The following is a 23,488-nucleotide window of genomic DNA, read 5'->3' on the forward strand; positions in this document are numbered from 1 at the left end:
TAATACTCTCTCAGTCCTCAAAGAGGGACCTCGAGAAGGAGACTTGCTGAAGCAAAGCTACAGGGGTCTCCGAGGTTTCCCTGGCCGCGCGCCCCTGTCCTGCCTGGCTGATGTCAGCATCTCTCTGTGAGGTCACCACCTCCCCACTACCTTTCACCAATAGGCTGAGGTCCTGCAAAAGGCCTTTGTGATGTCACTGCCACACCCACCCCTGGGGTGACCACATGTCCCGATTTTATAGGGACAGTCCCGCTATTTGGGGCTTTTTCTTATATAGGCTCCAATTACCGCCCACTCCCTGTCCCGTTTTTCACACTTGCTATCCGGTCAGCCTACCCACCCATCCCCTGCAGTGCTAATGTCCTGCCGCTGGCTAGACACTTTGGAGGTTTGAGCCTCTCCCTGTGGATCACCCCACTCAATGAGTGTTCATTCTAGGAAGCAAGCCGGCTAGACAGCAAAACATCACAGGCTACTCCCAATGCTACATTCAGTTTTTCAGAAATGAGTAGACTTGATGGCCAGAAGAGACCATTAGAGCATCTAATCTGACCCCCTGTATATCACAGGCCTCCTGTATACCATAATCGCTACCGTTTGGCAAACACATTCCAGAAAGGCATCTAGTCTTCATTAAATGACATCAAGAGATGGAGAATCCACCACTTTCCTTGGTAGCTTGTTCCCGTGGTGAATCATCCTCGCCGTTGAATATTTGTGCTTTATTTGTGATATGAATTGGTCTCTTTTCACCTTCCAGCCATTGGGTCTTGTTATGCCTTTCTCTGCTAGATTAACGAGCCTTTTAATCCCCAGTATTTTCTCTCCATTAAGGCATTTCAACACTTCAGTGAAGTCACCTTTCAATCTGTTTTTTATCAGCTAAACAGGTTGAGCTCTTTCAATCGCTCCCTAGAAGGCATTTTTCTCCAACCCTCAGAACATTTGGTGGCTCTTTGCTGCCCCAGCTCCAATTTCTCAACATCTTTTTCAAAGGAGGACACCAAAACTGGAGGCAGGATTCCAACAGCAGTCTCACTGATGCTGTGTCACCTCCCTATCCTCCTCACAGCTCTGCTCATACGTCGAATGATGGCTTCAGCCCTGTTCCCCACAGCATCACACTGGAAGCTCATGTTGAACGGCTTCTCCACTATGGCCCCTGAATCCTTTTCAGAGTCACTGCTTTCCTGGATATACTTCCCCGTTCTGTAGGTGTGGCCAGCCTGCCTTATTGCTAGGCATAGGACCCTGCATTTGGCTCTGGTCAAACTTGTTTTCTTTGAATGGGGCCAGCTTGCCAAATGAGCCAGATCGCTCTGTATCACTGCCCTCTCCTCATCAGCAATGACCACTCTGCCAGTATTTTGTCACCCACCAGTGATTGTATGTTTTCTCCCAATTCATGGATAAAAATTATTTTAAAAAATTTGTCGTCGAGAGCCTTTTCACAAGCCCTAATACCCAGGACCTGCTCCCCACAGCACAGTGAGACAAGGCCGTCCAGCCCTGCTGGTACATAGGAGATAAGCACAGAACACAGACACCTTTAGGAGCTGTTTTGTCCATAGGCTCTGAACATCATGTGGGGATGTAGTGTAGACAGGTCCCAACTGTGTCTCAGTTTCCCACTCTATAAAATGGGGAGAACAAACAAAACCTTGATTAGCTCTATTTGATAGTGGGGAAACTGAGACACCCAGCGGTGAAGAGACTCGCTCATGGTCCCAAAGCCAGGAATAGAAAATGGCAGCTCTTCTGATAGCCAGTCCTGGGACCTAGCTCAGGTTATCCTGGCCTCACTGCTCTAACTTTAGTCACAGCCTTCATGTCATGTCCCTTAACCCCACGTAACTGCAGAAGAAAGATTTTCTCTTGGTCAGCTGGCTCTAATGCATGTGGATGTCTTTCCAAAAGATGTGCTCTGGCTCAGGCACACGTCATGGGTTGACTGAAGGAACCACTCGGTGACATTCTAGGGTTTGGGTTATACAGCAGGTCAGACTAGATGGACAGAATGGTCTTGTCTAACAGTAGAATCTATGAATTAGTGCATTTTTTTGCTGCTAGGAAGATAACTGGACATATTTTCTCTCATTCACTTTCAGCTGGAATAATTTAAATCCATTCCAAAGGATTTCCTCTTCCATTGCATCTTCAGCACCTTTCATAGCAAACACTCAGTGTTGGCCCACACATTTCCAGTTTCAGCGTGTCCCAGGGTGAGATGTCCATTAAAGGAATTGGCACGCAACTGTGCCTAGCCCAGCTTATGCAGCTCTCTAGGGTGAAGGGAATAAGTGACAAGGAGCAGCATGAGACTGGGGCCCAGGCTGGCAGGGAGATACAAGGGCAGCCTGTGCTCAGCCAGGAGAGAGACCCCAAGGGGAGCAGGCTTGGCAGGGGCTCGGATAGTCCTTTAAAGGTCTGGGACAAGCCAGAAAGGGGCCAGGTTGAGCACTTCGGACAAGGCCCTAGGAGGGAAAGACAGGAACGTTTAGGTGATGGGGCAGATAGTCCAGTTGGTTTAGGCTCCCAGGGCCAGACACCCACAGGTGAAGGTGATTGTCGGGGCTTCTGTCCTTCTTCCCCAGGGTAGGTATGATAGTGGAGAAGACTGATGCCGGAAGGGGGAAGTGAGTTAACCCCAAGGTCACCCACTGAGTTTATATCACAAATGCATACTTGGAAGGATCCAAGAGAAGAAACATGGATTTCCCAGTCTCTTCTTTCTAGGAGTCCCCAGGGCCAAGGTAAAACCCCTGCTGCTCCTTCCCATTCTGCTCACCTCCAAGATGCGCTGGAGTTTGTCTGTGCTGGGGGTTGCTGGATCTAGAGCTCGTCATCCATGTTCTCTGGGCAGTCCTTGCCCAGAGCAGCTCTCTGCAGAGGCCCTGGTGCACACCAGGTTAGGGAACAGCCAAGCTGCTAGGGATGAAAGCTGGGCTTCTGGGCAGAATCCAGGACACAAATCCCAGGCTGTGGAAAGAAAGGACTGCGCACGGAGGCACAACGTAATGTCCCATAGAGGGAAGAGCCTCTCCCCACCATTTCTTAACCTCATGGGCTGTTCTCATGCTCTGCCAACTGCACCTCTCAGTAGCTCCAGTTGTCTGAGGGAGCAGGGACCAGAGGCCATCCTGCTGTTGGGACAGAGGTGGAGGTTGATGTTCAACCTCCATATGGGTGTTGTCCTTTCTCATGCCCACGGTCAATACGCCATGCAAGGGAAGCTCTCTGGACATGTGATTCCAGCTCCAGAGCCAGGGACAGCTTCAGCTTGCTGGAAGGAGACTGTGTCTGAGACCTTACAGTTGTGGGATGAGACAGACACTAAGATAGGCATGGAAGTTTGGGGAAATGGGGGAGAGGCCGGTGTTGGGCAAGGAGGACAACAACAAGGACCCGAGTCTCCTCCCTGTCAATAACCCCCTGCTCAGCCAATCAGGGTAGAGACTGAGGGGCGGGAGGCTGAGGGTTCTCACCAGAGAGCCCAAAGGATGGCCCAGGTCACTGCGGGGGATCACTGGCCGAGCACTATTTCAGCCCCACATTTTTGGGTGGACCTTCCACAATGGGAGCTGCAGAGCACCCCCAGTGACTTCCCCCGACACACCCCTCCTGGTGGCGGGAGGGGAACAGGGGAAAGGACAAAAGAAGTAAGAGAAGAAGAGAAAGGAGGGAGGGATGGAGGAAAAGATAAAACAAAAAGGACAAACCCTAATGTCCCCAGTGATTCTAAGGGACAAAATCCTAGGTGGGGAATAAAATTCTGCCACCTTAAGCTAGCGTTTTCCAGGCCGAGAATTCAGCTGCCACCAAATGGATCAGACTGAACAGGTTCCAAACCTCTCGGAGGCTCTTACCTTCCAAACAGGGACGTCTGTTTTCTAGTAAAATCAGGAAAAGGAAAGGAGAAAACTCAAAAGAGGTTCCTCCTCGCGCTCACGTACGTAAACCCTAATACTCTCTCAGTCCTCAAAGAGGGACCTCGAGAAGGAGACTTGCTGAAGCAAAGCTACAGGGGTCTCCGAGGTTTCCCTGGCCGCGCGCCCCTGTCCTGCCTGGCTGATGTCAGCATCTCTCTGTGAGGTCACCACCTCCCCACTACCTTTCACCAATAGGCTGAGGTCCTGCAAAAGGCCTTTGTGATGTCACTGCCACACCCACCCCTGGGGTGACCACATGTCCCGATTTTATAGGGACAGTCCCGCTATTTGGGGCTTTTTCTTATATAGGCTCCAATTACCGCCCACTCCCTGTCCCGTTTTTCACACTTGCTATCCGGTCAGCCTACCCACCCATCCCCTGCAGTGCTAATGTCCTGCCGCTGGCTAGACACTTTGGAGGTTTGAGCCTCTCCCTGTGGATCACCCCACTCAATGAGTGTTCATTCTAGGAAGCAAGCCGGCTAGACAGCAAAACATCACAGGCTACTCCCAATGCTACATTCAGTTTTTCAGAAATGAGTAGACTTGATGGCCAGAAGAGACCATTAGAGCATCTAATCTGACCCCCTGTATATCACAGGCCTCCTGTATACCATAATCGCTACCGTTTGGCAAACACATTCCAGAAAGGCATCTAGTCTTCATTAAATGACATCAAGAGATGGAGAATCCACCACTTTCCTTGGTAGCTTGTTCCCGTGGTGAATCATCCTCGCCGTTGAATATTTGTGCTTTATTTGTGATATGAATTGGTCTCTTTTCACCTTCCAGCCATTGGGTCTTGTTATGCCTTTCTCTGCTAGATTAACGAGCCTTTTAATCCCCAGTATTTTCTCTCCACTAAGGCATTTCAACACTTCAGTGAAGTCACCTTTCAATCTGTTTTTTATCAGCTAAACAGGTTGAGCTCTTTCAATCGCTCCCTAGAAGGCATTTTTCTCCAACCCTCAGAACATTTGGTGGCTCTTTGCTGCCCCAGCTCCAATTTCTCAACATCTTTTTCAAAGGAGGACACCAAAACTGGAGGCAGGATTCCAACAGCAGTCTCACTGATGCTGTGTCACCTCCCTATCCTCCTCACAGCTCTGCTCATACGTCGAATGATGGCTTCAGCCCTGTTCCCCACAGCATCACACTGGAAGCTCATGTTGAACGGCTTCTCCACTATGGCCCCTGAATCCTTTTCAGAGTCACTGCTTTCCTGGATATACTTCCCCGTTCTGTAGGTGTGGCCAGCCTGCCTTATTGCCAGGCATAGGACCCTGCATTTGGCTCTGGTCAAACTTGTTTTCTTTGAATGGGGCCAGCTTGCCAAATGAGCCAGATCGCTCTGTATCACTGCCCTCTCCTCATCAGCAATGACCACTCTGCCAGTATTTTGTCACCCACCAGTGATTGTATGTTTTCTCCCAATTCATGGATAAAAATTATTTTAAAAAATTTGTCGTCGAGAGCCTTTTCACAAGCCCTAATACCCAGGACCTGCTCCCCACAGCACAGTGAGACAAGGCCGTCCAGCCCTGCTGGTACATAGGAGATAAGCACAGAACACAGACACCTTTAGGAGCTGTTTTGTCCATAGGCTCTGAACATCATGTGGGGATGTAGTGTAGACAGGTCCCAACTGTGTCTCAGTTTCCCACTCTATAAAATGGGGAGAACAAACAAAACCTTGATTAGCTCTATTTGATAGTGGGGAAACTGAGACACCCAGCGGTGAAGAGACTCGCTCATGGTCCCAAAGCCAGGAATAGAAAATGGCAGCTCTTCTGATAGCCAGTCCTGGGACCTAGCCCAGGTTATCCTGGCCTCACTGCTCTAACTTTAGTCACAGCCTTCATGTCATGTCCCTTAACCCCACGTAACTGCAGAAGAAAGATTTTTCTCTTGGTCAGCTGGCTCTAATGCATGTGGATGTCTTTCCAAAAGATGTGCTCTGGCTCAGGCACACGTCATGGGTTGACTGAAGGAACCACTCGGTGACATTCTAGGGTTTGGGTTATACAGCAGGTCAGACTAGATGGACAGAATGGTCTTGTCTAACAGTAGAATCTATGAATTAGTGCATTTTTTTGCTGCTAGGAAGATAACTGGACATATTTTCTCTCATTCACTTTCAGCTGGAATAATTTAAATCCATTCCAAAGGATTTCCTCTTCCATTGCATCTTCAGCACCTTTCATAGCAAACACTCAGTGTTGGCCCACACATTTCCAGTTTCAGCGTGTCCCAGGGTGAGATGTCCATTAAAGGAATTGGCACGCAACTGTGCCTAGCCCAGCTTATGCAGCTCTCTAGGGTGAAGGGAATAAGTGACAAGGAGCAGCATGAGACTGGGGCCCAGGCTGGCAGGGAGATACAAGGGCAGCCTGTGCTCAGCCAGGAGAGAGACCCCAAGGGGAGCAGGCTTGGCAGGGGCTCGGATAGTCCTTTAAAGGTCTGGGACAAGCCAGAAAGGGGCCAGGTTGAGCACTTCGGACAAGGCCCTAGGAGGGAAAGACAGGAACGTTTAGGTGATGGGGCAGATAGTCCAGTTGGTTTAGGCTCCCAGGGCCAGACACCCACAGGTGAAGGTGATTGTCGGGGCTTCTGTCCTTCTTCCCCAGGGTAGGTATGATAGTGGAGAAGACTGATGCCGGAAGGGGGAAGTGAGTTAACCCCAAGGTCACCCACTGAGTTTATATCACAAATGCATACTTGGAAGGATCCAAGAGAAGAAACATGGATTTCCCAGTCTCTTCTTTCTAGGAGTCCCCAGGGCCAAGGTAAAACCCCTGCTGCTCCTTCCCATTCTGCTCACCTCCAAGATGCGCTGGAGTTTGTCTGTGCTGGGGGTTGCTGGATCTAGAGCTCGTCATCCATGTTCTCTGGGCAGTCCTTGCCCAGAGCAGCTCTCTGCAGAGGCCCTGGTGCACACCAGGTTAGGGAACAGCCAAGCTGCTAGGGATGAAAGCTGGGCTTCTGGGCAGAATCCAGGACCCAAATCCCAGGCTGTGGAAAGAAAGGACTGCGCACGGAGGCACAACGTAATGTCCCATAGAGGGAAGAGCCTCTCCCCACCATTTCTTAACCTCATGGGCTGTTCTCATGCTCTGCCAACTGCACCTCTCAGTAGCTCCAGTTGTCTGAGGGAGCAGGGACCAGAGGCCATCCTGCTGTTGGGACAGAGGTGGAGGTTGATGTTCAACCTCCATATGGGTGTTGTCCTTTCTCATGCCCACGGTCAATACGCCATGCAAGGGAAGCTCTCTGGACATGTGATTCCAGCTCCAGAGCCAGGGACAGCTTCAGCTTGCTGGAAGGAGACTGTGTCTGAGACCTTACAGTTGTGGGATGAGACAGACACTAAGATAGGCATGGAAGTTTGGGGAAATGGGGGAGAGGCCGGTGTTGGGCAAGGAGGACAACAACAAGGACCCGAGTCTCCTCCCTGTCAATAACCCCCTGCTCAGCCAATCAGGGTAGAGACTGAGGGGCGGGAGGCTGAGGGTTCTCACCAGAGAGCCCAAAGGATGGCCCAGGTCACTGCGGGGGATCACTGGCCGAGCACTATTTCAGCCCCACATTTTTGGGTGGACCTTCCACAATGGGAGCTGCAGAGCACCCCCAGTGACTTCCCCCGACACACCCCTCCTGGTGGCGGGAGGGGAACAGGGGAAAGGACAAAAGAAGTAAGAGAAGAAGAGAAAGGAGGGAGGGATGGAGGAAAAGATAAAACAAAAAGGACAAACCCTAATGTCCCCAGTGATTCTAAGGGACAAAATCCTAGGTGGGGAATAAAATTCTGCCACCTTAAGCTAGCGTTTTCCAGGCCGAGAATTCAGCTGCCACCAAATGGATCAGACTGAACAGGTTCCAAACCTCTCGGAGGCTCTTACCTTCCAAACAGGGACGTCTGTTTTCTAGTAAAATCAGGAAAAGGAAAGGAGAAAACTCAAAAGAGGTTCCTCCTCGCGCTCACGTACGTAAACCCTAATACTCTCTCAGTCCTCAAAGAGGGACCTCGAGAAGGAGACTTGCTGAAGCAAAGCTACAGGGGTCTCCGAGGTTTCCCTGGCCGCGCGCCCCTGTCCTGCCTGGCTGATGTCAGCATCTCTCTGTGAGGTCACCACCTCCCCACTACCTTTCACCAATAGGCTGAGGTCCTGCAAAAGGCCTTTGTGATGTCACTGCCACACCCACCCCTGGGGTGACCACATGTCCCGATTTTATAGGGACAGTCCCGCTATTTGGGGCTTTTTCTTATATAGGCTCCAATTACCGCCCACTCCCTGTCCCGTTTTTCACACTTGCTATCCGGTCAGCCTACCCACCCATCCCCTGCAGTGCTAATGTCCTGCCGCTGGCTAGACACTTTGGAGGTTTGAGCCTCTCCCTGTGGATCACCCCACTCAATGAGTGTTCATTCTAGGAAGCAAGCCGGCTAGACAGCAAAACATCACAGGCTACTCCCAATGCTACATTCAGTTTTTCAGAAATGAGTAGACTTGATGGCCAGAAGAGACCATTAGAGCATCTAATCTGACCCCCTGTATATCACAGGCCTCCTGTATACCATAATCGCTACCGTTTGGCAAACACATTCCAGAAAGGCATCTAGTCTTCATTAAATGACATCAAGAGATGGAGAATCCACCACTTTCCTTGGTAGCTTGTTCCCGTGGTGAATCATCCTCGCCGTTGAATATTTGTGCTTTATTTGTGATATGAATTGGTCTCTTTTCACCTTCCAGCCATTGGGTCTTGTTATGCCTTTCTCTGCTAGATTAACGAGCCTTTTAATCCCCAGTATTTTCTCTCCACTAAGGCATTTCAACACTTCAGTGAAGTCACCTTTCAATCTGTTTTTTATCAGCTAAACAGGTTGAGCTCTTTCAATCGCTCCCTAGAAGGCATTTTTCTCCAACCCTCAGAACATTTGGTGGCTCTTTGCTGCCCCAGCTCCAATTTCTCAACATCTTTTTCAAAGGAGGACACCAAAACTGGAGGCAGGATTCCAACAGCAGTCTCACTGATGCTGTGTCACCTCCCTATCCTCCTCACAGCTCTGCTCATACGTCGAATGATGGCTTCAGCCCTGTTCCCCACAGCATCACACTGGAAGCTCATGTTGAACGGCTTCTCCACTATGGCCCCTGAATCCTTTTCAGAGTCACTGCTTTCCTGGATATACTTCCCCGTTCTGTAGGTGTGGCCAGCCTGCCTTATTGCCAGGCATAGGACCCTGCATTTGGCTCTGGTCAAACTTGTTTTCTTTGAATGGGGCCAGCTTGCCAAATGAGCCAGATCGCTCTGTATCACTGCCCTCTCCTCATCAGCAATGACCACTCTGCCAGTATTTTGTCACCCACCAGTGATTGTATGTTTTCTCCCAATTCATGGATAAAAATTATTTTAAAAAATTTGTCGTCGAGAGCCTTTTCACGAGCCCTAATACCCAGGACCTGCTCCCCACAGCACAGTGAGACAAGGCCGTCCAGCCCTGCTGGTACATAGGAGATAAGCACAGAACACAGACACCTTTAGGAGCTGTTTTGTCCATAGGCTCTGAACATCATGTGGGGATGTAGTGTAGACAGGTCCCAACTGTGTCTCAGTTTCCCACTCTATAAAATGGGGAGAACAAACAAAACCTTGATTAGCTCTATTTGATAGTGGGGAAACTGAGACACCCAGCGGTGAAGAGACTCGCTCATGGTCCCAAAGCCAGGAATAGAAAATGGCAGCTCTTCTGATAGCCAGTCCTGGGACCTAGCCCAGGTTATCCTGGCCTCACTGCTCTAACTTTAGTCACAGCCTTCATGTCATGTCCCTTAACCCCACGTAACTGCAGAAGAAAGATTTTTCTCTTGGTCAGCTGGCTCTAATGCATGTGGATGTCTTTCCAAAAGATGTGCTCTGGCTCAGGCACACGTCATGGGTTGACTGAAGGAACCACTCGGTGACATTCTAGGGTTTGGGTTATACAGCAGGTCAGACTAGATGGACAGAATGGTCTTGTCTAACAGTAGAATCTATGAATTAGTGCATTTTTTTGCTGCTAGGAAGATAACTGGACATATTTTCTCTCATTCACTTTCAGCTGGAATAATTTAAATCCATTCCAAAGGATTTCCTCTTCCATTGCATCTTCAGCACCTTTCATAGCAAACACTCAGTGTTGGCCCACACATTTCCAGTTTCAGCGTGTCCCAGGGTGAGATGTCCATTAAAGGAATTGGCACGCAACTGTGCCTAGCCCAGCTTATGCAGCTCTCTAGGGTGAAGGGAATAAGTGACAAGGAGCAGCATGAGACTGGGGCCCAGGCTGGCAGGGAGATACAAGGGCAGCCTGTGCTCAGCCAGGAGAGAGACCCCAAGGGGAGCAGGCTTGGCAGGGGCTCGGATAGTCCTTTAAAGGTCTGGGACAAGCCAGAAAGGGGCCAGGTTGAGCACTTCGGACAAGGCCCTAGGAGGGAAAGACAGGAACGTTTAGGTGATGGGGCAGATAGTCCAGTTGGTTTAGGCTCCCAGGGCCAGACACCCACAGGTGAAGGTGATTGTCGGGGCTTCTGTCCTTCTTCCCCAGGGTAGGTATGATAGTGGAGAAGACTGATGCCGGAAGGGGGAAGTGAGTTAACCCCAAGGTCACCCACTGAGTTTATATCACAAATGCATACTTGGAAGGATCCAAGAGAAGAAACATGGATTTCCCAGTCTCTTCTTTCTAGGAGTCCCCAGGGCCAAGGTAAAACCCCTGCTGCTCCTTCCCATTCTGCTCACCTCCAAGATGCGCTGGAGTTTGTCTGTGCTGGGGGTTGCTGGATCTAGAGCTCGTCATCCATGTTCTCTGGGCAGTCCTTGCCCAGAGCAGCTCTCTGCAGAGGCCCTGGTGCACACCAGGTTAGGGAACAGCCAAGCTGCTAGGGATGAAAGCTGGGCTTCTGGGCAGAATCCAGGACCCAAATCCCAGGCTGTGGAAAGAAAGGACTGAGCACGGAGGCACAACGTAATGTCCCATAGAGGGAAGAGCCTCTCCCCACCATTTCTTAACCTCATGGGCTGTTCTCATGCTCTGCCAACTGCACCTCTCAGTAGCTCCAGTTGTCTGAGGGAGCAGGGACCAGAGGCCATCCTGCTGTTGGGACAGAGGTGGAGGTTGATGTTCAACCTCCATATGGGTGTTGTCCTTTCTCATGCCCACGGTCAATACGCCATGCAAGGGAAGCTCTCTGGACATGTGATTCCAGCTCCAGAGCCAGGGACAGCTTCAGCTTGCTGGAAGGAGACTGTGTCTGAGACCTTACAGTTGTGGGATGAGACAGACACTAAGATAGGCATGGAAGTTTGGGGAAATGGGGGAGAGGCCGGTGTTGGGCAAGGAGGACAACAACAAGGACCCGAGTCTCCTCCCTGTCAATAACCCCCTGCTCAGCCAATCAGGGTAGAGACTGAGGGGCGGGAGGCTGAGGGTTCTCACCAGAGAGCCCAAAGGATGGCCCAGGTCACTGCGGGGGATCACTGGCCGAGCACTGTTTCAGCCCCACATTTTTGGGTGGACCTTCCACAATGGGAGCTGCAGAGCACCCCCAGTGACTTCCCCCGACACACCCCTCCTGGTGGCGGGAGGGGAACAGGGGAAAGGACAAAAGAAGTAAGAGAAGAAGAGAAAGGAGGGAGGGATGGAGGAAAAGATCAAACAAAAAGGACAAACCCTAATGTCCCCAGTGATTCTAAGGGACAAAATCCTAGGTGGGGAATAAAATTCTGCCACCTTAAGCTAGCGTTTTCCAGGCCGAGAATTCAGCTGCAACCAAATGGATCAGACTGAACAGGTTCCAAACCTCTCGGAGGCTCTTACCTTCCAAACAGGGACGTCTGTTTTCTAGTAAAATCAGGAAAAGGAAAGGAGAAAACTCAAAAGAGGTTCCTCCTCGCGCTCACGTACGTAAACCCTAATACTCTCTCAGTCCTCAAAGAGGGACCTCGAGAAGGAGACTTGCTGAAGCAAAGCTACAGGGGTCTCCGAGGTTTCCCTGGCCGCGCGCCCCTGTCCTGCCTGGCTGATGTCAGCATCTCTCTGTGAGGTCACCACCTCCCCACTACCTTTCACCAATAGGCTGAGGTCCTGCAAAAGGCCTTTGTGATGTCACTGCCACACCCACCCCTGGGGTGACCACATGTCCCGATTTTATAGGGACAGTCCCGCTATTTGGGGCTTTTTCTTATATAGGCTCCAATTACCGCCCACTCCCTGTCCCGTTTTTCACACTTGCTATCCGGTCAGCCTACCCACCCATCCCCTGCAGTGCTAATGTCCTGCCGCTGGCTAGACACTTTGGAGGTTTGAGCCTCTCCCTGTGGATCACCCCACTCAATGAGTGTTCATTCTAGGAAGCAAGCCGGCTAGACAGCAAAACATCACAGGCTACTCCCAATGCTACATTCAGTTTTTCAGAAATGAGTAGACTTGATGGCCAGAAGAGACCATTAGAGCATCTAATCTGACCCCCTGTATATCACAGGCCTCCTGTATACCATAATCGCTACCGTTTGGCAAACACATTCCAGAAAGGCATCTAGTCTTCATTAAATGACATCAAGAGATGGAGAATCCACCACTTTCCTTGGTAGCTTGTTCCCGTGGTGAATCATCCTCGCCGTTGAATATTTGTGCTTTATTTGTGATATGAATTGGTCTCTTTTCACCTTCCAGCCATTGGGTCTTGTTATGCCTTTCTCTGCTAGATTAACGAGCCTTTTAATCCCCAGTATTTTCTCTCCACTAAGGCATTTCAACACTTCAGTGAAGTCACCTTTCAATCTGTTTTTTATCAGCTAAACAGGTTGAGCTCTTTCAATCGCTCCCTAGAAGGCATTTTTCTCCAACCCTCAGAACATTTGGTGGCTCTTTGCTGCCCCAGCTCCAATTTCTCAACATCTTTTTCAAAGGAGGACACCAAAACTGGAGGCAGGATTCCAACAGCAGTCTCACTGATGCTGTGTCACCTCCCTATCCTCCTCACAGCTCTGCTCATACGTCGAATGATGGCTTCAGCCCTGTTCCCCACAGCATCACACTGGAAGCTCATGTTGAACGGCTTCTCCACTATGGCCCCTGAATCCTTTTCAGAGTCACTGCTTTCCTGGATATACTTCCCCGTTCTGTAGGTGTGGCCAGCCTGCCTTATTGCCAGGCATAGGACCCTGCATTTGGCTCTGGTCAAACTTGTTTTCTTTGAATGGGGCCAGCTTGCCAAATGAGCCAGATCGCTCTGTATCACTGCCCTCTCCTCATCAGCAATGACCACTCTGCCAGTATTTTGTCACCCACCAGTGATTGTATGTTTTCTCCCAATTCATGGATAAAAATTATTTTAAAAAATTTGTCGTCGAGAGCCTTTTCACGAGCCCTAATACCCAGGACCTGCTCCCCACAGCACAGTGAGACAAGGCCGTCCAGCCCTGCTGGTACATAGGAGATAAGCACAGAACACAGACACCTTTAGGAGCTGTTTTGTCCATAGGCTCTGAACATCATGTGGGGATGTAGTGTAGACAGGTCCCAACTGTGTCTCAGTTTCCCACTCTATAAAATGGGGAGAACAAACAAAACCTTGATTAGCTCTATTTGATAGTGGGGAAACTGAGACACCCAGCGGTGAAGAGACTCGCTCATGGTCCCAAAGCCAGGAATAGAAAATGGCAGCTCTTCTGATAGCCAGTCCTGGGACCTAGCCCAGGTTATCCTGGCCTCACTGCTCTAACTTTAGTCACAGCCTTCATGTCATGTCCCTTAACCCCACGTAACTGCAGAAGAAAGATTTTTCTCTTGGTCAGCTGGCTCTAATGCATGTGGATGTCTTTCCAAAAGATGTGCTCTGGCTCAGGCACACGTCATGGGTTGACTGAAGGAACCACTCGGTGACATTCTAGGGTTTGGGTTATACAGCAGGTCAGACTAGATGGACAGAATGGTCTTGTCTAACAGTAGAATCTATGAATTAGTGCATTTTTTTGCTGCTAGGAAGATAACTGGACATATTTTCTCTCATTCACTTTCAGCTGGAATAATTTAAATCCATTCCAAAGGATTTCCTCTTCCATTGCATCTTCAGCACCTTTCATAGCAAACACTCAGTGTTGGCCCACACATTTCCAGTTTCAGCGTGTCCCAGGGTGAGATGTCCATTAAAGGAATTGGCACGCAACTGTGCCTAGCCCAGCTTATGCAGCTCTCTAGGGTGAAGGGAATAAGTGACAAGGAGCAGCATGAGACTGGGGCCCAGGCTGGCAGGGAGATACAAGGGCAGCCTGTGCTCAGCCAGGAGAGAGACCCCAAGGGGAGCAGGCTTGGCAGGGGCTCGGATAGTCCTTTAAAGGTCTGGGACAAGCCAGAAAGGGGCCAGGTTGAGCACTTCGGACAAGGCCCTAGGAGGGAAAGACAGGAACGTTTAGGTGATGGGGCAGATAGTCCAGTTGGTTTAGGCTCCCAGGGCCAGACACCCACAGGTGAAGGTGATTGTCGGGGCTTCTGTCCTTCTTCCCCAGGGTAGGTATGATAGTGGAGAAGACTGATGCCGGAAGGGGGAAGTGAGTTAACCCCAAGGTCACCCACTGAGTTTATATCACAAATGCATACTTGGAAGGATCCAAGAGAAGAAACATGGATTTCCCAGTCTCTTCTTTCTAGGAGTCCCCAGGGCCAAGGTAAAACCCCTGCTGCTCCTTCCCATTCTGCTCACCTCCAAGATGCGCTGGAGTTTGTCTGTGCTGGGGGTTGCTGGATCTAGAGCTCGTCATCCATGTTCTCTGGGCAGTCCTTGCCCAGAGCAGCTCTCTGCAGAGGCCCTGGTGCACACCAGGTTAGGGAACAGCCAAGCTGCTAGGGATGAAAGCTGGGCTTCTGGGCAGAATCCAGGACCCAAATCCCAGGCTGTGGAAAGAAAGGACTGCGCACGGAGGCACAACGTAATGTCCCATAGAGGGAAGAGCCTCTCCCCACCATTTCTTAACCTCATGGGCTGTTCTCATGCTCTGCCAACTGCACCTCTCAGTAGCTCCAGTTGTCTGAGGGAGCAGGGACCAGAGGCCATCCTGCTGTTGGGACAGAGGTGGAGGTTGATGTTCAACCTCCATATGGGTGTTGTCCTTTCTCATGCCCACGGTCAATACGCCATGCAAGGGAAGCTCTCTGGACATGTGATTCCAGCTCCAGAGCCAGGGACAGCTTCAGCTTGCTGGAAGGAGACTGTGTCTGAGACCTTACAGTTGTGGGATGAGACAGACACTAAGATAGGCATGGAAGTTTGGGGAAATGGGGGAGAGGCCGGTGTTGGGCAAGGAGGACAACAACAAGGACCCGAGTCTCCTCCCTGTCAATAACCCCCTGCTCAGCCAATCAGGGTAGAGACTGAGGGGCGGGAGGCTGAGGGTTCTCACCAGAGAGCCCAAAGGATGGCCCAGGTCACTGCGGGGGATCACTGGCCGAGCACTATTTCAGCCCCACATTTTTGGGTGGACCTTCCACAATGGGAGCTGCAGAGCACCCCCAGTGACTTCCCCCGACACACCCCTCCTGGTGGCGGGAGGGGAACAGGGGAAAGGACAAAAGAAGTAAGAGAAGAAGAGAAAGGAGGGAGGGATGGAGGAAAAGATAAAACAAAAAGGACAAACCCTAATGTCCCCAGTGATTCTAAGGGACAAAATCCTAGGTGGGGAATAAAATTCTGCCACCTTAAGCTAGCGTTTTCCAGGCCGAGAATTCAGCTGCCACCAAATGGATCAGACTGAACAGGTTCCAAACCTCTCGGAGGCTCTTACCTTCCAAACAGGGACGTCTGTTTTCTAGTAAAATCAGGAAAAGGAAAGGAGAAAACTCAAAAGAGGTTCCTCCTCGCGCTCACGTACGTAAACCCTAATACTCTCTCAGTCCTCAAAGAGGGACCTCGAGAAGGAGACTTGCTGAAGCAAAGCTACAGGGGTCTCCGAGGTTTCCCTGGCCGCGCGCCCCTGTCCTGCCTGGCTGATGTCAGCATCTCTCTGTGAGGTCACCACCTCCCCACTACCTTTCACCAATAGGCTGAGGTCCTGCAAAAGGCCTTTGTGATGTCACTGCCACACCCACCCCTGGGGTGACCACATGTCCCGATTTTATAGGGACAGTCCCGCTATTTGGGGCTTTTTCTTATATAGGCTCCAATTACCGCCCACTCCCTGTCCCGTTTTTCACACTTGCTATCCGGTCAGCCTACCCACCCATCCCCTGCAGTGCTAATGTCCTGCCGCTGGCTAGACACTTTGGAGGTTTGAGCCTCTCCCTGTGGATCACCCCACTCAATGAGTGTTCATTCTAGGAAGCAAGCCGGCTAGACAGCAAAACATCACAGGCTACTCCCAATGCTACATTCAGTTTTTCAGAAATGAGTAGACTTGATGGCCAGAAGAGACCATTAGAGCATCTAATCTGACCCCCTGTATATCACAGGCCTCCTGTATACCATAATCGCTACCGTTTGGCAAACACATTCCAGAAAGGCATCTAGTCTTCATTAAATGACATCAAGAGATGGAGAATCCACCACTTTCCTTGGTAGCTTGTTCCCGTGGTGAATCATCCTCGCCGTTGAATATTTGTGCTTTATTTGTGATATGAATTGGTCTCTTTTCACCTTCCAGCCATTGGGTCTTGTTATGCCTTTCTCTGCTAGATTAACGAGCCTTTTAATCCCCAGTATTTTCTCTCCATTAAGGCATTTCAACACTTCAGTGAAGTCACCTTTCAATCTGTTTTTTATCAGCTAAACAGGTTGAGCTCTTTCAATCGCTCCCTAGAAGGCATTTTTCTCCAACCCTCAGAACATTTGGTGGCTCTTTGCTGCCCCAGCTCCAATTTCTCAACATCTTTTTCAAAGGAGGACACCAAAACTGGAGGCAGGATTCCAACAGCAGTCTCACTGATGCTGTGTCACCTCCCTATCCTCCTCACAGCTCTGCTCATACGTCGAATGATGGCTTCAGCCCTGTTCCCCACAGCATCACACTGGAAGCTCATGTTGAACGGCTTCTCCACTATGGCCCCTGAATCCTTTTCAGAGTCACTGCTTTCCTGGATATACTTCCCCGTTCTGTAGGTGTGGCCAGCCTGCCTTATTGCTAGGCATAGGACCCTGCATTTGGCTCTGGTCAAACTTGTTTTCTTTGAATGGGGCCAGCTTGCCAAATGAGCCAGATCGCTCTGTATCACTGCCCTCTCCTCATCAGCAATGACCACTCTGCCAGTATTTTGTCACCCACCAGTGATTGTATGTTTTCTCCCAATTCATGGATAAAAATTATTTTAAAAAATTTGTCGTCGAGAGCCTTTTCACGAGCCCTAATACCCAGGACCTGCTCCCCACAGCACAGTGAGACAAGGCCGTCCAGCCCTGCTGGTACATAGGAGATAAGCACAGAACACAGACACCTTTAGGAGCTGTTTTGTCCATAGGCTCTGAACATCATGTGGGGATGTAGTGTAGACAGGTCCCAACTGTGTCTCAGTTTCCCACTCTATAAAATGGGGAGAACAAACAAAACCTTGATTAGCTCTATTTGATAGTGGGGAAACTGAGACACCCAGCGGTGAAGAGACTCGCTCATGGTCCCAAAGCCAGGAATAGAAAATGGCAGCTCTTCTGATAGCCAGTCCTGGGACCTAGCCCAGGTTATCCTGGCCTCACTGCTCTAACTTTAGTCACAGCCTTCATGTCATGTCCCTTAACCCCACGTAACTGCAGAAGAAAGATTTTTCTCTTGGTCAGCTGGCTCTAATGCATGTGGATGTCTTTCCAAAAGATGTGCTCTGGCTCAGGCACACGTCATGGGTTGACTGAAGGAACCACTCGGTGACATTCTAGGGTTTGGGTTATACAGCAGGTCAGACTAGATGGACAGAATGGTCTTGTCTAACAGTAGAATCTATGAATTAGTGCATTTTTTTGCTGCTAGGAAGATAACTGGACATATTTTCTCTCATTCACTTTCAGCTGGAATAATTTAAATCCATTCCAAAGGATTTCCTCTTCCATTGCATCTTCAGCACCTTTCATAGCAAACACTCAGTGTTGGCCCACACATTTCCAGTTTCAGCGTGTCCCAGGGTGAGATGTCCATTAAAGGAATTGGCACGCAACTGTGCCTAGCCCAGCTTATGCAGCTCTCTAGGGTGAAGGGAATAAGTGACAAGGAGCAGCATGAGACTGGGGCCCAGGCTGGCAGGGAGATACAAGGGCAGCCTGTGCTCAGCCAGGAGAGAGACCCCAAGGGGAGCAGGCTTGGCAGGGGCTCGGATAGTCCTTTAAAGGTCTGGGACAAGCCAGAAAGGGGCCAGGTTGAGCACTTCGGACAAGGCCCTAGGAGGGAAAGACAGGAACGTTTAGGTGATGGGGCAGATAGTCCAGTTGGTTTAGGCTCCCAGGGCCAGACACCCACAGGTGAAGGTGATTGTCGGGGCTTCTGTCCTTCTTCCCCAGGGTAGGTATGATAGTGGAGAAGACTGATGCCGGAAGGGGGAAGTGAGTTAACCCCAAGGTCACCCACTGAGTTTATATCACAAATGCATACTTGGAAGGATCCAAGAGAAGAAACATGGATTTCCCAGTCTCTTCTTTCTAGGAGTCCCCAGGGCCAAGGTAAAACCCCTGCTGCTCCTTCCCATTCTGCTCACCTCCAAGATGCGCTGGAGTTTGTCTGTGCTGGGGGTTGCTGGATCTAGAGCTCGTCATCCATGTTCTCTGGGCAGTCCTTGCCCAGAGCAGCTCTCTGCAGAGGCCCTGGTGCACACCAGGTTAGGGAACAGCCAAGCTGCTAGGGATGAAAGCTGGGCTTCTGGGCAGAATCCAGGACCCAAATCCCAGGCTGTGGAAAGAAAGGACTGCGCACGGAGGCACAACGTAATGTCCCATAGAGGGAAGAGCCTCTCCCCACCATTTCTTAACCTCATGGGCTGTTCTCATGCTCTGCCAACTGCACCTCTCAGTAGCTCCAGTTGTCTGAGGGAGCAGGGACCAGAGGCCATCCTGCTGTTGGGACAGAGGTGGAGGTTGATGTTCAACCTCCATATGGGTGTTGTCCTTTCTCATGCCCACGGTCAATACGCCATGCAAGGGAAGCTCTCTGGACATGTGATTCCAGCTCCAGAGCCAGGGACAGCTTCAGCTTGCTGGAAGGAGACTGTGTCTGAGACCTTACAGTTGTGGGATGAGACAGACACTAAGATAGGCATGGAAGTTTGGGGAAATGGGGGAGAGGCCGGTGTTGGGCAAGGAGGACAACAACAAGGACCCGAGTCTCCTCCCTGTCAATAACCCCCTGCTCAGCCAATCAGGGTAGAGACTGAGGGGCGGGAGGCTGAGGGTTCTCACCAGAGAGCCCAAAGGATGGCCCAGGTCACTGCGGGGGATCACTGGCCGAGCACTATTTCAGCCCCACATTTTTGGGTGGACCTTCCACAATGGGAGCTGCAGAGCACCCCCAGTCACTTCCCCCGACACACCCCTCCTGGTGGCGGGAGGGGAACAGGGGAAAGGACAAAAGAAGTAAGAGAAGAAGAGAAAGGAGGGAGGGATGGATGGAGGAAAAGATAAAACAAAAAGGACAAACCCTAATGTCCCCAGTGATTCTAAGGGACAAAATCCTAGGTGGGGAATAAAATTCTGCCACCTTAAGCTAGCGTTTTCCAGGCCGAGAATTCAGCTGCCACCAAATGGATCAGACTGAACAGGTTCCAAACCTCTCGGAGGCTCTTACCTTCCAAACAGGGACGTCTGTTTTCTAGTAAAATCAGGAAAAGGAAAGGAGAAAACTCAAAAGAGGTTCCTCCTCGCGCTCACGTACGTAAACCCTAATACTCTCTCAGTCCTCAAAGAGGGACCTCGAGAAGGAGACTTGCTGAAGCAAAGCTACAGGGGTCTCCGAGGTTTCCCTGGCCGCGCGCCCCTGTCCGGCCTGGCTGATGTCAGCATCTCTCTGTGAGGTCACCACCTCCCCACTACCTTTCACCAATAGGCTGAGGTCCTGCAAAAGGCCTTTGTGATGTCACTGCCACACCCACCCCTGGGGTGACCACATGTCCCGATTTTATAGGGACAGTCCCGCTATTTGGGGCTTTTTCTTATATAGGCTCCAATTACCGCCCACTCCCTGTCCCGTTTTTCACACTTGCTATCCGGTCAGCCTACCCACCCATCCCCTGCAGTGCTAATGTCCTGCCGCTGGCTAGACACTTTGGAGGTTTGAGCCTCTCCCTGTGGATCACCCCACTCAATGAGTGTTCATTCTAGGAAGCAAGCCGGCTAGACAGCAAAACATCACAGGCTACTCCCAATGCTACATTCAGTTTTTCAGAAATGAGTAGACTTGATGGCCAGAAGAGACCATTAGAGCATCTAATCTGACCCCCTGTATATCACAGGCCTCCTGTATACCATAATCGCTACCGTTTGGCAAACACATTCCAGAAAGGCATCTAGTCTTCATTAAATGACATCAAGAGATGGAGAATCCACCACTTTCCTTGGTAGCTTGTTCCCGTGGTGAATCATCCTCGCCGTTGAATATTTGTGCTTTATTTGTGATATGAATTGGTCTCTTTTCACCTTCCAGCCATTGGGTCTTGTTATGCCTTTCTCTGCTAGATTAACGAGCCTTTTAATCCCCAGTATTTTCTCTCCATTAAGGCATTTCAACACTTCAGTGAAGTCACCTTTCAATCTGTTTTTTATCAGCTAAACAGGTTGAGCTCTTTCAATCGCTCCCTAGAAGGCATTTTTCTCCAACCCTCAGAACATTTGGTGGCTCTTTGCTGCCCCAGCTCCAATTTCTCAACATCTTTTTCAAAGGAGGACACCAAAACTGGAGGCAGGATTCCAACAGCAGTCTCACTGATGCTGTGTCACCTCCCTATCCTCCTCACAGCTCTGCTCATACGTCGAATGATGGCTTCAGCCCTGTTCCCCACAGCATCACACTGGAAGCTCATGTTGAACGGCTTCTCCACTATGGCCCCTGAATCCTTTTCAGAGTCACTGCTTTCCTGGATATACTTCCCCGTTCTGTAGGTGTGGCCAGCCTGCCTTATTGCTAGGCATAGGACCCTGCATTTGGCTCTGGTCAAACTTGTTTTCTTTGAATGGGGCCAGCTTGCCAAATGAGCCAGATCGCTCTGTATCACTGCCCTCTCCTCATCAGCAATGACCACTCTGCCAGTATTTTGTCACCCACCAGTGATTGTATGTTTTCTCCCAATTCATGGATAAAAATTATTTTAAAAAATTTGTCGTCGAGAGCCTTTTCACAAGCCCTAATACCCAGGACCTGCTCCCCACAGCACAGTGAGACAAGGCCGTCCAGCCCTGCTGGTACATAGGAGATAAGCACAGAACACAGACACCTTTAGGAGCTGTTTTGTCCATAGGCTCTGAACATCATGTGGGGATGTAGTGTAGACAGGTCCCAACTGTGTCTCAGTTTCCCACTCTATAAAATGGGGAGAACAAACAAAACCTTGATTAGCTCTATTTGATAGTGGGGAAACTGAGACACCCAGCGGTGAAGAGACTCGCTCATGGTCCCAAAGCCAGGAATAGAAAATGGCAGCTCTTCTGATAGCCAGTCCTGGGACCTAGCCCAGGTTATCCTGGCCTCACTGCTCTAACTTTAGTCACAGCCTTCATGTCATGTCCCTTAACCCCACGTAACTGCAGAAGAAAGATTTTCTCTTGGTCAGCTGGCTCTAATGCATGTGGATGTCTTTCCAAAAGATGTGCTCTGGCTCAGGCACACGTCATGGGTTGACTGAAGGAACCACTCGGTGACATTCTAGGGTTTGGGTTATACAGCAGGTCAGACTAGATGGACAGAATGGTCTTGTCTAACAGTAGAATCTATGAATTAGTGCATTTTTTTGCTGCTAGGAAGATAACTGGACATATTTTCTCTCATTCACTTTCAGCTGGAATAATTTAAATCCATTCCAAAGGATTTCCTCTTCCATTGCATCTTCAGCACCTTTCATAGCAAACACTCAGTGTTGGCCCACACATTTCCAGTTTCAGCGTGTCCCAGGGTGAGATGTCCATTAAAGGAATTGGCACGCAACTGTGCCTAGCCCAGCTTATGCAGCTCTCTAGGGTGAAGGGAATAAGTGACAAGGAGCAGCATGAGACTGGGGCCCAGGCTGGCAGGGAGATACAAGGGCAGCCTGTGCTCAGCCAGGAGAGAGACCCCAAGGGGAGCAGGCTTGGCAGGGGCTCGGATAGTCCTTTAAAGGTCTGGGACAAGCCAGAAAGGGGCCAGGTTGAGCACTTCGGACAAGGCCCTAGGAGGGAAAGACAGGAACGTTTAGGTGATGGGGCAGATAGTCCAGTTGGTTTAGGCTCCCAGGGCCAGACACCCACAGGTGAAGGTGATTGTCGGGGCTTCTGTCCTTCTTCCCCAGGGTAGGTATGATAGTGGAGAAGACTGATGCCGGAAGGGGGAAGTGAGTTAACCCCAAGGTCACCCACTGAGTTTATATCACAAATGCATACTTGGAAGGATCCAAGAGAAGAAACATGGATTTCCCAGTCTCTTCTTTCTAGGAGTCCCCAGGGCCAAGGTAAAACCCCTGCTGCTCCTTCCCATTCTGCTCACCTCCAAGATGCGCTGGAGTTTGTCTGTGCTGGGGGTTGCTGGATCTAGAGCTCGTCATCCATGTTCTCTGGGCAGTCCTTGCCCAGAGCAGCTCTCTGCAGAGGCCCTGGTGCACACCAGGTTAGGGAACAGCCAAGCTGCTAGGGATGAAAGCTGGGCTTCTGGGCAGAATCCAGGACCCAAATCCCAGGCTGTGGAAAGAAAGGACTGCGCACGGAGGCACAACGTAATGTCCCATAGAGGGAAGAGCCTCTCCCCACCATTTCTTAACCTCATGGGCTGTTCTCATGCTCTGCCAACTGCACCTCTCAGTAGCTCCAGTTGTCTGAGGGAGCAGGGACCAGAGGCCATCCTGCTGTTGGGACAGAGGTGGAGGTTGATGTTCAACCTCCATATGGGTGTTGTCCTTTCTCATGCCCACGGTCAATACGCCATGCAAGGGAAGCTCTCTGGACATGTGATTCCAGCTCCAGAGCCAGGGACAGCTTCAGCTTGCTGGAAGGAGACTGTGTCTGAGACCTTACAGTTGTGGGATGAGACAGACACTAAGATAGGCATGGAAGTTTGGGGAAATGGGGGAGAGGCCGGTGTTGGGCAAGGAGGACAACAACAAGGACCCGAGTCTCCTCCCTGTCAATAACCCCCTGCTCAGCCAATCAGGGTAGAGACTGAGGGGCGGGAGGCTGAGGGTTCTCACCAGAGAGCCCAAAGGATGGCCCAGGTCACTGCGGGGGATCACTGGCCGAGCACTATTTCAGCCCCACATTTTTGGGTGGACCTTCCACAATGGGAGCTGCAGAGCACCCCCAGTCACTTCCCCCGACACACCCCTCCTGGTGGCGGGAGGGGAACAGGGGAAAGGACAAAAGAAGTAAGAGAAGAAGAGA

Source organism: Lepidochelys olivacea (genome assembly GCF_965140295.1).
Source record: "Lepidochelys olivacea isolate rLepOli2 genome assembly, chromosome: 2".
In the NCBI taxonomy this organism is placed as follows: Eukaryota; Metazoa; Chordata; order Testudines; family Cheloniidae; genus Lepidochelys; species Lepidochelys olivacea.